Source organism: Monodelphis domestica, chromosome X (assembly GCF_027887165.1).
Source record: "Monodelphis domestica isolate mMonDom1 chromosome X, mMonDom1.pri, whole genome shotgun sequence".
NCBI lineage: Eukaryota > Metazoa > Chordata > Mammalia > Didelphimorphia > Didelphidae > Monodelphis > Monodelphis domestica.
Genome location: NC_077235.1, coordinates 84,919,187 through 84,936,734, shown reverse-complemented (window position 1 = coordinate 84,936,734; position 17,548 = coordinate 84,919,187). Strand labels below are relative to the sequence as shown.

The 17,548-nt window shown below is 37.3% G+C and overlaps 1 long non-coding RNA gene across 3 annotated transcripts in view; it reads right to left on the bottom strand.

Annotated features, from left to right (window-relative positions):
- Window positions 1–17,548, bottom strand: part of LOC100032737 (uncharacterized) — a 245,500-nt gene that overhangs the window by 214,961 nt on the left and 12,991 nt on the right. Inside the window, exon 1 of one of the 3 annotated variants that reach the window (XR_008914599.1) lies at window positions 14,334–14,352. The exons of the other annotated variants lie outside the window; for them this stretch is intronic. This is a non-coding gene — a long non-coding RNA (uncharacterized LOC100032737). Of the gene's footprint in view, window positions 1–14,333; window positions 14,353–17,548 lie in introns of those variants that run through there. 3 annotated transcript variants of the gene reach the window in all.

Here is a 17,548-nt window from a genome sequence, read left to right as displayed (position 1 = left end):
ATGAAAAGATGGTAAAGGAAACACACATTTTTTGCAAAGGGAGAGAGTTGTTTGTTCTTCCTTGGATAGGAGAAGTGGTCAAGAAAGAACAAAGAGTAGAGAGGGACAAAGGAAACAAAGGACATACATCTGTTCCCTGAAAATGGAAACGCCCTCACACCCCATGAAAGCCAGTGGGACAGACAATAAAAAGACTAATAATTGAGGAAAGACCCATTCTTTCTCAAAAAATTAACAGAAAAAAACATATTACAAAAGTAAAAAACAATCTTTTACCTATTTCAAATGGTATCATCTGCAAAAACTTATCAAATTAAACTACCAGCAGTTATCTGAAGTCCATAGAAAAGGAGAATCATTAACAAATTGGAGAAAGGAATATTATAATTAATATCTGCAAATTATCATTTTCCATACAGGTTATTAATAATCACTTCAGATAAAAAGGTAGATTTAAAGTCTCTTTCTTACTCTCAGTCTGAGAAGGTGTAGCCCATCCTGTAGGAATGTCCATCCCTCCTTCACCAGCTTGCTCAAATAAGTGGTGAGGGAACAAAGAACAAAGAGACCCCTTTAGGCTCAAGCCACACCCCTTCATTAATGTCCACTGAGGAAACCCTCCCATTTTAAAGTGGGATGGGCCAGGTCAGCAATCCTGGAGGGAGAGGGGATGAAATTCCCTCTACACAAGAAGCCATTCCTTTGTACATCTATGTATAGGAGAATAAGTGAGAAGAGAACAAAGAACAGAGGGGAACAAAGGAAACAAAGGGAATACTTCTCAAAAAATAGAAAGACTCATGTACCCCAAGAAATCCAGTGTAAGCAGAATGAAAAGACTAACAGGTAAAGAAAGACACATTCTTTATAATGGAAGCAATTTCTTTGTACATCTATGGATAGGAGAAGAAATGAGAGAACAAAGAACAGAGATGGACAAAGGAAACAAAGGACATGCTTCTTCTTCTTTCAAAATGGAAACACTTTTGTACCTCTAGAAATCCAGTGTAATCAAAATGAAAAGATGGTAAAGGAAACACACATTTTTTGCAAAGGGAGAAAGTTGTTTGTTCTTCCTTGGATAGGAGAAGTGGTCAAGAAAGAACAAAGAACAGAGATGGACAAAGGAAACAAAGGACATACATCTGTTCCCTGAAAATGGAAACGCCCTCACACCCCAAGAAAGCCAGTGGGACAGACAATAAAAAGACTAAAAATTGAGGAAAGAACCATTCTTTCTCAAAATTTAACAGAAAAAAACATATTACAAAAGTAAAAAACAATCTTTCACCTATTTCAAATGGTATCATCAGCAAAATCTTATCAAATTAAACTACCAGCAGTTATCTGAAGTCCATAGAAAAGGAGAATCATTAACAAATTGGAGAAAGGAATATTATAATTAATATCTCCAAATTATCATTTTCCATACAGGTTATTAATAATCACTTCAGATAAAAAGGTAGATTTAAAGTCTCTTTCTTACTCTCAGTCTGAGAAGGTGTAGCCCATCCTGTAGGAATCTCCATCCATCCTTCACCAGCTTTCTCAAGGAAGTGGTGAGGGAACAAAGAACAAAGAGACCCCTTTAGGCTCAAGCCACACCCCTTTATTAATGTCCACTGAGGAAACCCTCCCATTTAAAAGTGGGATGGGCCAGGTCAGCAATCCTGGAGGGGGAGGGGATTAAAATTCCCTCTACACAAGAAGCCATTCCTTTGTACATCTACGCATAGGAGAATAAGTGAGAAGAGAACAAAGAATAGAGGGGGACATAGGAAACAAAGGAAATACTTCTCACAAAATGGAAAGACTCATGTACCCCAAGAAATCCAGTGTAAGGACAATGAAAAGACTAACACTTAAGGAAAGACACATTCTTTACAATGGAAGAAATTTCTTTGTATATCTATGGATGGGAGAAGAAATGAGAGAACAAAGAACAGAGATGGACAAAGGAAACAAAGGACATGCTTCTTCTTCTTTCAAAATGGAAACACTTTTGTACCTCTAGAAATCCAGTGTAATCAAAATGAAAAGATGGTAAAGGAAACACACATTTTTTGCAAAGGGAGAGAGTTGTTTGTTCTTCCTTGGATAGGAGAAGTGGTCAAGAAAGAACAAAGAGTAGAGAGGGACAAAGGAAACAAAGGACATACATCTGTTCCCTGAAAATGGAAACGCCCTCACACCCCATGAAAGCCAGTGGGACAGAAAATAAAAAGACTAATAATTGAGGAAAGACCCATTCTTTCTAAAAAAATTAACAAAAAAAAACATATTACAAAACTAAAAAACAATCTTTTACCTATTTCAAATGGTATCATCTGCAAAAACTTATCAAATTAAACTACCAGCAGTTATCTGAAGTCCATAGAAAAGGAGAATCGTTAACAAATTGGAGAAAGGAATATTATAATTAATATCTCCAAATTATCATTTTCCATACAGGTTATTAATAATCACTTCAGATAAAAAGGTAGATTTAAAGTCTCTTTCTTACTCTCAGTCTGAGAAGGTGTAGCCCATCCTGTAGGAATCTCCATCCATCCTTCACCAGCTTGCTCAAATAAGTGGTGAGGGAACAAAGAACAAAGAGACCCCTTTAGGCTCAAGCCACACCCCTTCATTAATGTCCACTGAGGAAACCCTCCCATTTTAAAGTGGGATGGGCCAGGTCAGCAATCCTGGAGGGGGAGGGGATGAAATTCCCTCTACACAAGAAGCCATTCCTTTGTACATCTATGTATAGGAGAATAAGTGAGAAGAGAACAAAGAACAGAGGGGAACAAAGGAAACAAAGGGAATACTTCTCAAAAAAAAGAAAGACTCATGTACCCCAAGAAATCCAGTGTAAGCAGAATGAAAAGACTAACAGGTAAAGAAAGACACATTCTTTATAATGGAAGCAATTTCTTTGTACATCTATGGATAGGAGAAGAAATGAGAGAACAAAGAACAGAGATGGACAAAGGAAACAAAGGACATGTTTCTTCTTCTTTCAAAATGGAAACACTTTTGTACCTCTAGAAATCCAGTGTAATCAAAATGAAAAGATGGTAAAGGAAACACACATTTTTTGCAAAGGGAGAAAGTTGTTTGTTCTTCCTTGGATAGGAGAAGTGGTCAAGAAAGAACAAAGAACAGAGATGGACAAAGGAAACAAAGGACATACATCTGTTCCCTGAAAATGGAAACGCCCTCACACCCCAAGAAAGCCAATGGGACAGACAATAAAAAGACTAAAAATTGAGGAAAGAACCATTCTTTCTCAAAATTTAACAGAAAAAAACATATTACAAAAGTAAAAAACAATCTTTCACCTATTTCAAATGGTATCATCAGCAAAAACTTATCAAATTAAACTACCAGCAGTTATCTGAAGTCCAAAGAAAAGGAGAATCATTAACAAATTGGAGAAAGGAATGTTATAATTAATATCTCCAAATTCTCATTTTACATACAGGTTATTAATAATCACTTCAGATAAAAAGGTAGATTTAAAGTCTCTTTCTTAATCTCAGTCTGAGAAGGTGTAGCCCATCCTGTAGGAATGTCCATCCATCCTTCACCAGCTTGCTCAAATAAGTGGTGAGGGAACAAAGAACAAAGAGACCCTTTTAGGCTCAAGCCACACCCCTTTATTAATGTCCACTGAGGAAACCCTCCCATTTAAAAGTGGGATGGGCCAGGTCAGCAATCCTGGAGGGGGAGGGGATTAAAATTCCTTCTACACAAGAAGCCATTCCTTTGTACATCTATGCATAGGAGAATAAGTGAGAAGAGAACAAAGAATACAGGGGGACATAGGAAACAAAGGGAATACTTCTCACAAAATGGAAAGACTCATGTACCCCAAGAAATCCAGTGTAAGTACAATGAAAAGACAAACACTTAAGGATAGACACATTCTTTACAATGTGTGCAATTTCTTTGTATATCTATGGATAGGAGAAGAAATGAGAGAACAAAGAACAGAGATGGACAAAGGAAACAAAGGACATACATCTGTTCCCTGGAAATGGAAACTCCCTTACACCCCATGAAAGCCAGTGGGACAGACAGTGAAAAGACTAATAATTGAGGAAAGACCCATTATTTCTCAAAAATTTAACAGAAAAAAACATATTACAAAAGTAAAAAACAATCTTTTACCTATTTCAAATGGTATCATCTGCAAAAACTTATCAAATTAAACTACCAGCAGTTATCTGAAGTCCATAGAAAAGGAGAATCATTAACAAATTGGAGAAAGGAATGTTATAATTAATATCTCCAAATTCTCATTTTCCATACAGGTTATTAATAATCACTTCAGATAGAAAGGTAGATTTAAAGTCTCTTTCTTACTCTCAGTCTGAGAAGGTGTAGCCCATCCTGTAGGAATCTCCATCCATTCTTCACCAGCTTGCTCAAGGAAGTGGTGAGGGAACAAAGAACAAAGAGACCCCTTTAGGCTCAAGCCACACCCCTTTATTAATGTCCACTGAGGAAACCCTCCCATTTAAAAGTGGGATGGGCCAGGTCAGCAATCCTGGAGGGGGAGGGGATTAAAATTCCTTCTACACAAGAAGCCATTCCTTTGTACATCTATGCATAGGAGAATAAGTGAGAAGAGAACAAAGAATAGAGGGGGACGTAGGAAACAAAGGAAATACTTCTCACAAAATGGAAAGACTCATGTACCCCAAGAAATCCAGTGTAAGGACAATGAAAAGACTAACACTTAAGGAAAGACACATTCTTTACAATGGAAGCAGTTTCTTTGTATATCTATGGATTGGAGAAGAAATGAGAGAACAAAGAACAGAGATGGACAAAGGAAACAAAGGACATGCTTCTTCTTCTTTCAAAATGGAAACACTTTTGTACCTCTAGAAATCCAGTGTAATCAAAATGAAAAGATGGTAAAGGAAACACACATTTTTTGCAAAGGGAGAAAGTTGTTTGTTCTTCCTTGGATAGGAGAAGTGGTCAAGAAAGAACAAAGAGTAGAGAGGGACAAAGGAAACAAAGGACATACATCTGTTCCCTGAAAATGGAAACGCCCTCACACCCCATGAAAGCCAGTGGGACAGACAATAAAAAGACTAATAATTGAGGAAAGACCCATTCTTTCTCAAAAAATTAACAGAAAAAAACATATTACAAAAGTAAAAAACAATCTTTTACCTATTTCAAATGGTATCATCTGCAAAAACTTATCAAATTAAACTACCAGCAGTTATCTGAAGTCCATAGAAAAGGAGAATCATTAACAAATTGGAGAAAGGAATGTTATAATTAATATCTGCAAATTATCATTTTCCATACAGGTTATTAATAATCACTTCAGATAAAAAGGTAGATTTAAAGTCTCTTTCTTACTCTCAGTCTGAGAAGGTGTAGCCCATCCTGTAGGAATGTCCATCCATCCTTCACCAGCTTGCTCAAATAAGTGGTGAGGGAACAAAGAACAAAGAGACCCCTTTAGGCTCAAGCCACACCCCTTCATTAATGTCCACTGAGGAAACCCTCCCATTTTAAAGTGGGATGGGCCAGGTCAGCAATCCTGGAGGGAGAGGGGATGAAATTCCCTCTACACAAGAAGCCATTCCTTTGTACATCTATGTATAGGAGAATAAGTGAGAAGAGAACAAAGAACAGAGGGGAACAAAGGAAACAAAGGGAATACTTCTCAAAAAATAGAAAGACTCATGTACCCCAAGAAATCCAGTGTAAGCAGAATGAAAAGACTAACAGGTAAAGAAAGACACATTCTTTATAATGGAAGCAATTTCTTTGTACATCTATGGATAGGAGAAGAAATGAGAGAACAAAGAACAGAGATGGACAAAGGAAACAAAGGACATGCTTCTTCTTCTTTCAAAATGGAAACACTTTTGTACCTCTAGAAATCCAGTGTAATCAAAATGAAAAGATGGTAAAGGAAACACACATTTTTTGCAAAGGGAGAAAGTTGTTTGTTCTTCCTTGGATAGGAGAAGTGGTCAAGAAAGAACAAAGAACAGAGATGGACAAAGGAAACAAAGGACATACATCTGTTCCCTGAAAATGGAAACGCCCTCACACCCCAAGAAAGCCAGTGGGACAGACAATAAAAAGACTAAAAATTGAGGAAAGAACCATTCTTTCTCAAAATTTAACAGAAAAAAACATATTACAAAAGTAAAAAACAATCTTTCACCTATTTCAAATGGTATCATCAGCAAAATCTTATCAAATTAAACTACCAGCAGTTATCTGAAGTCCATAGAAAAGGAGAATCATTAACAAATTGGAGAAAGGAATATTATAATTAATATCTCCAAATTATCATTTTCCATACAGGTTATTAATAATCACTTCAGATAAAAAGGTAGATTTAAAGTCTCTTTCTTACTCTCAGTCTGAGAAGGTGTAGCCCATCCTGTAGGAATCTCCATCCATCCTTCACCAGCTTTCTCAAGGAAGTGGTGAGGGAACAAAGAACAAAGAGACCCCTTTAGGCTCAAGCCACACCTCTTTATTAATGTCCACTGAGGAAACCCTCCCATTTAAAAGTGGGATGGGCCAGGTCAGCAATCCTGGAGGGGGAGGGGATTAAAATTCCCTCTACACAAGAAGCCATTCCTTTGTACATCTACGCATAGGAGAATAAGTGAGAAGAGAACAAAGAATAGAGGGGGACATAGGAAACAAAGGAAATACTTCTCACAAAATGGAAAGACTCATGTACCCCAAGAAATCCAGTGTAAGGACAATGAAAAGACTAACACTTAAGGAAAGACACATTCTTTACAATGGAAGAAATTTCTTTGTATATCTATGGATGGGAGAAGAAATGAGAGAACAAAGAACAGAGATGGACAAAGGAAACAAAGGACATGCTTCTTCTTCTTTCAAAATGGAAACACTTTTGTACCTCTAGAAATCCAGTGTAATCAAAATGAAAAGATGGTAAAGGAAACACACATTTTTTGCAAAGGGAGAGAGTTGTTTGTTCTTCCTTGGATAGGAGAAGTGGTCAAGAAAGAACAAAGAGTAGAGAGGGACAAAGGAAACAAAGGACATACATCTGTTCCCTGAAAATGGAAACGCCCTCACACCCCATGAAAGCCAGTGGGACAGAAAATAAAAAGACTAATAATTGAGGAAAGACCCATTCTTTCTAAAAAAATTAACAAAAAAAAACATATTACAAAACTAAAAAACAATCTTTTACCTATTTCAAATGGTATCATCTGCAAAAACTTATCAAATTAAACTACCAGCAGTTATCTGAAGTCCATAGAAAAGGAGAATCGTTAACAAATTGGAGAAAGGAATATTATAATTAATATCTCCAAATTATCATTTTCCATACAGGTTATTAATAATCACTTCAGATAAAAAGGTAGATTTAAAGTCTCTTTCTTACTCTCAGTCTGAGAAGGTGTAGCCCATCCTGTAGGAATCTCCATCCATCCTTCACCAGCTTGCTCAAATAAGTGGTGAGGGAACAAAGAACAAAGAGACCCCTTTAGGCTCAAGCCACACCCCTTCATTAATGTCCACTGAGGAAACCCTCCCATTTTAAAGTGGGATGGGCCAGGTCAGCAATCCTGGAGGGGGAGGGGATGAAATTCCCTCTACACAAGAAGCCATTCCTTTGTACATCTATGTATAGGAGAATAAGTGAGAAGAGAACAAAGAACAGAGGGGAACAAAGGAAACAAAGGGAATACTTCTCAAAAAAAAGAAAGACTCATGTACCCCAAGAAATCCAGTGTAAGCAGAATGAAAAGACTAACAGGTAAAGAAAGACACATTCTTTATAATGGAAGCAATTTCTTTGTACATCTATGGATAGGAGAAGAAATGAGAGAACAAAGAACAGAGATGGACAAAGGAAACAAAGGACATGTTTCTTCTTCTTTCAAAATGGAAACACTTTTGTACCTCTAGAAATCCAGTGTAATCAAAATGAAAAGATGGTAAAGGAAACACACATTTTTTGCAAAGGGAGAAAGTTGTTTGTTCTTCCTTGGATAGGAGAAGTGGTCAAGAAAGAACAAAGAACAGAGATGGACAAAGGAAACAAGGGACATACATCTGTTCCCTGAAAATGGAAACGCCCTCACACCCCAAGAAAGCCAGTGGGACAGACAATAAAAAGACTAAAAATTGAGGAAAGAACCATTCTTTCTCAAAATTTAACAGAAAAAAACATATTACAAAAGTAAAAAACAATCTTTCACCTATTTCAAATGGTATCATCAGCAAAAACTTATCAAATTAAACTACCAGCAGTTATCTGAAGTCCAAAGAAAAGGAGAATCATTAACAAATTGGAGAAAGGAATGTTATAATTAATATCTCCAAATTCTCATTTTACATACAGGTTATTAATAATCACTTCAGATAAAAAGGTAGATTTAAAGTCTCTTTCTTAATCTCAGTCTGAGAAGGTGTAGCCCATCCTGTAGGAATGTCCATCCATCCTTCACCAGCCTGCTCAAGGAAGTGGTGAGGGAACAAAGAACAAAGAGACCCCTTTAGGCTCAAGCCACACCCCTTTATTAATGTCCACTGAGGAAACCCTCCCATTTAAAAGTGGGATGGGCCAGGTCAGCTATCCTGGAGGGGGAGGGGATTAAAATTCCCTCTACACAAGAAGCCATTCCTTTGTACATCTATGCATAGGAGAATAAGTGAGAAGAGAACAAAGAATAGAGGGGGACATAGGAAACAAAGGAAATACTTCTCACAAAATGGAAAGACTCATGTACCCCAAGAAATCCAGTGTAAGCAGAATCAAAAGAATAACAGGTAAGGAAAGACACATTCTTTACAATGGAAGCAATTTCTTTGTATATCTATGGATGGGAGAAGAAATGAGAGAACAAAGAACAGAGATGGACAAAGGAAACAAAGGACATGCTTCTTCTTCTTTCAAAATGGAAACACTTTTGTACCTCTAGAAATCCAGTGTAATCAAAATGAAAAGATGGTAAAGGAAACACACATTTTTTGCAAAGGGAGAGAGTTGTTTGTTCTTCCTTGGATAGGAGAAGTGGTCAAGAAAGAACAAAGAACAGAGATGGACAAAGGAAACAAAGGACATACATCTGTTCCCTGAAAATGGAAACGCCCTCACACCCCATGAAAGCCAGTGGGACAGAAAATAAAAAGACTAATAATTGAGGAAAGACCCATTCTTTCTAAAAAAATTAACAGAAAAAAACATATTACAAAACTAAAAAACAATCTTTTACCTATTTCAAATGGTATCATCTGCAAAAACTTATCAAATTAAACTACCAGCAGTTATCTGAAGTCCATAGAAAAGGAGAATCATTAACAAATTGGAGAAAGGAATGTTATAATTAATATCTCCAAATTATCATTTTCCATACAGGTTATTAATAATCACTTCAGATAAAAAGGTAGATTTAAAGTCTCTTTCTTACTCTCAGTCTGAGAAGGTGTAGCCCATCCTGTAGGAATGTCCATCCATCCTTCACCAGCTTGCTCAAATAAGTGGTGAGGGAACAAAGAACAAAGAGACCCCTTTAGGCTCAAGCCACACCCCTTCATTAATGTCCACTGAGGAAACCCTCCCATTTTAAAGTGGGATGGGCCAGGTCAGCAATCCTGGAGGGGGAGGGGATGAAATTCCCTCTACACAAGAAGCCATTCCTTTGTACATCTATGTATAGGAGAATAAGTGAGAAGACAACAAAGAACAGAGGGGAACAAAGGAAACAAAGGGAATACTTCTCAAAAAATAGAAAGACTCATGTACCCCAAGAAATCCAGTGTAAGCAGAATGAAAAGACTAACAGGTAAAGAAAGACACATTCTTTATAATGGAAGCAATTTCTTTGTACATCTATGGATAGGAGAAGAAATGAGAGAACAAAGAACAGAGATGGACAAAGGAAACAAAGGACATGCTTCTTCTTCTTTCAAAATGGAAACACTTTTGTACCTCTAGAAATCCAGTGTAATCAAAATGAAAAGATGGTAAAGGAAACACACATTTTTTGCAAAGGGAGAAAGTTGTTTGTTCTTCCTTGGATAGGAGAAGTGGTCAAGAAAGAACAAAGAGTAGAGATGGACAAAGGAAACAAAGGACATACATCTGTTCCCTGAAAATGGAAACGCCCTCACACCCCAAGAAAGCCAGTGGGACAGACAATAAAAAGACTAAAAATTGAGGGAAGAACCATTCTTTCTCAAAATTTAACAGAAAAAAATATATTACAAAAGTAAAAAACAATCTTTCACCAATTTCAAATGGTATCATCAGCAAAAACTTATCAAATTAAACTAACAGCAGTTATCTGAAGTCCATAGAAAAGGAGAATCATTAACAAATTGGAGAAAGGAATATTATAATTAATATCTCCAAATTATCATTTTCCATACAGGTTATTAATAATCACTTCAGACAGAAGGGTAGATTTAAAGTCTCTTTCTTACTCTCAGTCTGAGAAGGTGTAGCCCATCCTGTAGGAATCTCCATCCATTCTTCACCAGCTTGCTCAAGGAAGTGGTGAGGGAACAAAGAACAAAGAGACCCCTTTAGGCTCAAGCCACACCCCTTTATTAATGTCCACTGAGGAAACCCTCCCATTTAAAAGTGGGATGGGCCAGGTCAGCAATCCTGGAGGGGGAGGGGATTAAAATTCCTTCTACACAAGAAGCCATTCCTTTGTACATCTATGCATAGGAGAATAAGTGAGAAGAGAACAAAGAATAGAGGGGGACGTAGGAAACAAAGGAAATACTTCTCACAAAATGGAAAGACTCATGTACCCCAAGAAATCCAGTGTAAGGACAATGAAAAGACTAACACTTAAGGAAAGACACATTCTTTACAATGGAAGCAGTTTCTTTGTATATCTATGGATGGGAGAAGAAATGAGAGAACAAAGAACAGAGATGGACAAAGGAAACAAAGGACATGCTTCTTCTTCTTTCAAAATGGAAACACTTTTGTACCTCTAGAAATCCAGTGTAATCAAAATGAAAAGATGGTAAAGGAAACACACATTTTTTGCAAAGGGAGAGAGTTGTTTGTTCTTCCTTGGATAGGAGAAGTGGTCAAGAAAGAACAAAGAGTAGAGAGGGACAAAGGAAACAAAGGACATACATCTGTTCCCTGAAAATGGAAACGCCCTCACACCCCATGAAAGCCAGTGGGACAGACAATAAAAAGACTAATAATTGAGGAAAGACCCATTCTTTCTCAAAAAATTAACAGAAAAAAACATATTACAAAAGTAAAAAACAATCTTTTACCTATTTCAAATGGTATCATCTGCAAAAACTTATCAAATTAAACTACCAGCAGTTATCTGAAGTCCATAGAAAAGGAGAATCATTAACAAATTGGAGAAAAGAATATTATAATTAATATCTGCAAATTATCATTTTCCATACAGGTTATTAATAATCACTTCAGATAAAAAGGTAGATTTAAAGTCTCTTTCTTACTCTCAGTCTGAGAAGGTGTAGCCCATCCTGTAGGAATGTCCATCCATCCTTCACCAGCTTGCTCAAATAAGTGGTGAGGGAACAAAGAACAAAGAGACCCCTTTAGGCTCAAGCCACACCCATTCATTAATGTCCACTGAGGAAACCCTCCCATTTTAAAGTGGGATGGGCCAGGTCAGCAATCCTGGAGGGAGAGGGGATGAAATTCCCTCTACACAAGAAGCCATTCCTTTGTACATCTATGTATAGGAGAATAAGTGAGAAGAGAACAAAGAACAGAGGGGAACAAAGGAAACAAAGGGAATACTTCTCAAAAAATAGAAAGACTCATGTACCCCAAGAAATCCAGTGTAAGCAGAATGAAAAGACTAACAGGTAAAGAAAGACACATTCTTTATAATGGAAGCAATTTCTTTGTACATCTATGGATAGGAGAAGAAATTAGAGAACAAAGAACAGAGATGGACAAAGGAAACAAAGGACATGTTTCTTCTTCTTTCAAAATGGAAACACTTTTGTACCTCTAGAAATCCAGTGTAATCAAAATGAAAAGATGGTAAAGGAAACACACATTTTTTGCAAAGGGAGAGAGTTGTTTGTTCTTCCTTGGATAGGAGAAGTGGTCAAGAAAGAACAAAGAACAGAGATGGACAAAGGAAACAAAGGACATACATCTGTTCCCTGAAAATGGAAACGCCCTCACACCCCAAGAAAGCCAGTGGGACAGACAATAAAAAGACTAAAAATTGAGGAAAGAACCATTCTTTCTCAAAATTTAACAGAAAAAAACATATTACAAAAGTAAAAAACAATCTTTCACCTATTTCAAATGGTATCATCAGCAAAAACTTATCAAATTAAACTACCAGCAGTTATCTGAAGTCCAAAGAAAAGGAGAATCATTAACAAATTGGAGAAAGGAATGTTATAATTAATATCTCCAAATTCTCATTTTACATACAGGTTATTAATAATCACTTCAGATAAAAAGGTAGATTTAAAGTCTCTTTCTTACTCTCAGTCTGAGAAGGTGTAGCCCATCCTGTAGGAATGTCCATCCATCCTTCACCAGCTTGCTCAAATAAGTGGTGAGGGAACAAAGAACAAAGAGACCCTTTTAGGCTCAAGCCACACCCCTTTATTAATGTCCACTGAGGAAACCCTCCCATTTAAAAGTGGGATGGGCCAGGTCAGCAATCCTGGAGGGGGAGGGGATTAAAATTCCTTCTACACAAGAAGCCATTCCTTTGTACATCTATGCATAGGAGAATAAGTGAGAAGAGAACAAAGAATACAGGGGGACATAGGAAACAAAGGAAATACTTCTCACAAAATGGAAAGACTCATGTACCCCAAGAAATCCAGTGTAAGTACAATGAAAAGACAAACACTTAAGGATAGACACATTCTTTACAATGTGTGCAATTTCTTTGTATATCTATGGATAGGAGAAGAAATGAGAGAACAAAGAACAGAGATGGACAAAGGAAACAAAGGACATACATCTGTTCCCTGGAAATGGAAACTCCCTTACACCCCATGAAAGCCAGTGGGACAGACAGTAAAAAGACTAATAATTGAGGAAAGACCCATTATTTCTCAAAAATTTAACAGAAAAAAACATATTACAAAAGTAAAAAACAATCTTTTACCTATTTCAAATGGTATCATCTGCAAAAACTTATCAAATTAAACTACCAGCAGTTATCTGAAGTCCATAGAAAAGGAGAATCATTAACAAATTGGAGAAAGGAATGTTATAATTAATATCTCCAAATTCTCATTTTCCATACAGGTTATTAATAATCACTTCAGATAGAAAGGTAGATTTAAAGTCTCTTTCTTACTCTCAGTCTGAGAAGGTGTAGCCCATCCTGTAGGAATCTCCATCCATCCTTCACCAGCCTGCTCAAGGAAGTGGTGAGGGAACAAAGAACAAAGAGACCCCTTTAGGCTCAAGCCACACCCCTTTATTAATGTCCACTGAGGAAACCCTCCCATTTAAAAGTGGGATGGGCCAGGTCAGCAATCCTGGAGGGGGAGGGGATGAAATTCCCTCTACACAAGAAGCCATTCCTTTGTACATCTATGCATAGGAGAATAAGTGAGAAGACAATAAAGAACAGAGGGGGACATAGGAAACAAAGGAAATACTTCTCACAAAATGGAAAGACCCTTGTACCCCAAGAAATCCAGTGTAAGCACAATGAAAAGCCTGACAGTTAAGGAAAGACACATTCTTTAAAATGGAAGCAATTTCTTTGTACATCTATGGATAGGAGAAGAAATGAGAGAACAAAGAACAGAGATGGACAAAGGAAACAAAGGACATGATATTTCTTCTTTGAGAATGGAAACAGTTTTGTACCTCTAGAAATCCAGTGTAATCAAAATGAAAAGATGGTAAAGGAAACACACATTTTTTGCAAAGGGAGAGAGTTGTTTGTTCTTCCTTGGATAGGAGAAGTGGTCAAGAAAGAACAAAGAGTAGAGAGGGACAAAGGAAACAAAGGACATACATCTGTTCCCTGGAAATGGAAAAGCCCTCACACCCCAAGAAAGCCAGTGGGACAGACAATAAAAAGACTAAGAATTGAGGAAAGACCCATTCTTTCTCATAAAATTAACAAAAAACCATATTACAGAATTAAAAAACAGTCTTTTAGCTATTTCAAACAGTCTTTTACCTATTTCAAGCAAAAACTTATCAAATTAAACTACTGGCAGTTATCTGAAGTCCATAAAAAAGGAGAATCAATAACAAATTGGAGAAAGGAATGTTATAATTAATATCTCCAATTTGTCATTTTCCATACAGGTTATTAATAATCACTTCAGATCAAAAGGTAGATTTAAAGTCTCTTTCTTACTCTTAATCTGAGAAGGTGTAGCCCATCCTGCAGGCAACTCCATCCATCCCTCACCAGCCTGGTCAAAGAAGTGGTCAGGGAACAAAGAACAAAGAGACCCCTTTAGGCTCAAGCCACACCCCTTTATTAATATCCACTGAGGAAACCCTGCCATTTGAAATTGGGATGGGCCAGGTCAGCAATCCTGGAGGGGGAGGGGATGAAATTCCCTCTACACAAGAAGCCATTCCTTTGTACATATATGCATAGGAGAATAAATGAGAAGAGAACAAAGAACAGAGGGGGACAAAGGAAACAAAGGAAATACTTCTCACAAAATGGAAAAACCCTTGTACCCCAAGAAATCCAGTGTAAGCAGAATGAAAAGACTAACAGGTAAGGAAAGACACATTCTTTATAATGGAAGCAATTTCATTGTATATCTATGGATAGGAGAAGAAATGAGAGAACAAAGAACAGAGATGGACAAAGGAAACAAAGGACATGCTTCTTCTTTCAAAATGGAAACACTTTTGTACCTCTAGAAATCCAGTGTAATCAAAATGAAAAATGGTAAAGGAAACACACATTTTTTGCAAAGGGAGAAAGTTGTTTGTTCTTCCTTGGATAGGAGAAGTGGTCAAGAAAGAACAAAGAGTAGAGAGGGAGGAAGGAAACAAAGGACATACATCTGTTCCCTGGAAATGGAAACGCCCTTACACCCCAGGAAAGCCAGTGGGACAGACAATAAAAAGACTAAGAATTGAGGAAAGACCCATTCTTTCTCAAAAAATTGACAGAAAAAAACATATTACAAAAGTAAAAAACTATCTTTCACCTATTTCAAATGGTATCATCTGCAAAAACTTATCAAATTAAACTACCAGCAGTTATCTGAAGTCCATAGAAAAGGAGAATCATTAACAAATTGGAGAAAGGAATATTATAATTAATATCTGCAAATTATCATTTTCCATACAGGTTATTAATAATCACTCCAGATAGAAAGGTAGATTTAAAGTCTCTTTCTTACTCTCAGTCTGAGAAGGTGTAGCCCATCCTGTAGGAATCTCCATCCATCCTTCACCAGCCTGCTCAAGGAAGTGGTGAGGGAACAAAGAAGAAAAAGACCCCTTTAGGCTCAAGCCACTCCCCTTTATTAATGTCCATGGAGGAATCCCTGCCATTTAAAATTGGGATGAATGATGTCTGCAATGCAGCATGAGGAGGGGATGAAATTCCCTCTACACAAATAGCTATTCCTTTATACATATATGCATAGGAGAATAAGTGAGAAGAGAACAAAGAGCTGAGGGGGAAAGGAAACAAAGGACATGCTTTTTCTCTGAAAATGGAAAGGCCATTGCACCCCAAGAAATCCAGTGTAATCAAAATGATAGACTAAGACTTAAGGAAAGACCCATTCTTTGAAAAGGAAGGAATTTCTTTGTACATCTAAAGATTGGAGAAAAAGCCTGGAGAAAACAAAGAGAAGGGACAAAGGAAACAAAGGACATGCTTCTTCTCTGGAAATGAAAAGGTCCTTGAAGCCCAAGAAATACAGTGTAAGTACAATGAAACATCTGTCAAGGAAAGACAGTTTCTTTTCAATGAAGCAATTTCTTTCCACATCAATGTATAGGAGAAGACAGGAGAGAACAAAGAGCAAAGGGGGACAAAGGAAACAAAGGACATGCTTCAGCCTCTCTGGAAATGGAAAGGCCCTTACCCCCCAAGAAATCCAGTGTAATCAAAGTGAATGGATGTTAAAGGAAAGCCACATTACTTGCAAAGGAAGAACGGTTTTTGCACATCCTCAGATAGGAGAAGTAGTAAGGAAAGAACAGAGAGCAGAGAGGGACAAAGGAAATAAAGAACAAGCTTCTGCTTCTCTGAAAATGGAAACACTCTTGCACTCCAAGAAATTCAGTGTAACCACAATGAAAAGAATGTCAAGGAAGGACATCTTTGCAAAGGTAGTTATTTATTGGCACATCCATGGATAGGAGAAGTCAGGAGAGAACAAAGAGGAGAGAGACTAAGGAAACCAAGGACATGCTCCTGCTTCTCTGGAAATGGAAACACCCTTGCACACCAAGAAAGCCAGTGTAAGCACAATGAAAAGACTGTCAAGGAAAGATAACATTTGCTAAGGAATTAATTCATTGCCACATCCATGGATATGAGAAGAAGTCAGGAGAGAGCAAAGAGGAGAGGAGTACAAAGGAAACAATGGACATGCAATGCTTTTCTGGAAATGGAAATGCCCTTACACCCTAAGAAGTCCATGGTAATGACAATGAAAAGACGAAGAGTTAAGGAAAGACATATTTTTTTGTCAAAAAAAAAAAAACAGGAAAAAACACATGACAGAGTTAAAAAACTATCCACCAATTTCAAAAGGTGTCAACAGCACAATGCTTTTATCAGATAAATCTACCAGCAGTTATCTGAAGTTCATAGAAAAGGGGAACCATTAACACATTGAAGGAGAAAAAGTTTATGATTAATATATCCAAATTATCACTTTCCATTTAGTTAATTAATAATCACTTGATATATAAAGGCAGATAACCATTGATATAAAGTTTCTTTCTTACTCTCAGTCTGACAAGGTGTAGCCCATCCTTCAGGAATCTCCATCTATCTCTCACCAGCCTTCTCAAGGAAGTAGTGAGGGAACAAAGAGACCCTGCTGGACTCCAGCCACGCCCTTTTATTAATGTCCACTGAGAAAACCCTGGCATTTTAAAATGGGATGGACCAGGTCAGCAATCCAGCAGGGGGAGGGGATGAAATTCCCTCTACACAAGAAGCCATTCCTTTGTGAGTCTATAGTGAGAAGAGAACAAAGGGCAGAGAGGGACAAAGGAAACAAAGGACAAGCTTCTTCTCTGAAAATGGAAACCCTCTTGCACCCCAAGAAATTCAGTGTAAGCACAATGAAAAGACTGTCAAGGAAAGACAAATTCTTTGTAAAGGAATTTATTTATTGGCATAACCATGGATAGGAGATGTCAGGAAAGAACAAAGAGAAGAGAGGGACAAAGGAAACAAAGGACATGCTTCTGCTATTCTGGAAATGGAAACGCCCTTACTCCCCAAGAAAACCAGGGGAACCACAATGAAAAGTCTGTCAAGCATAGAATCATAATTAGTAAAGGAATCAGGTTCTTTGCACATCTTAGGATAGGGGAACTAGTCAGGAAAGAACAAAGGAAAGAAAGGGACAAAGG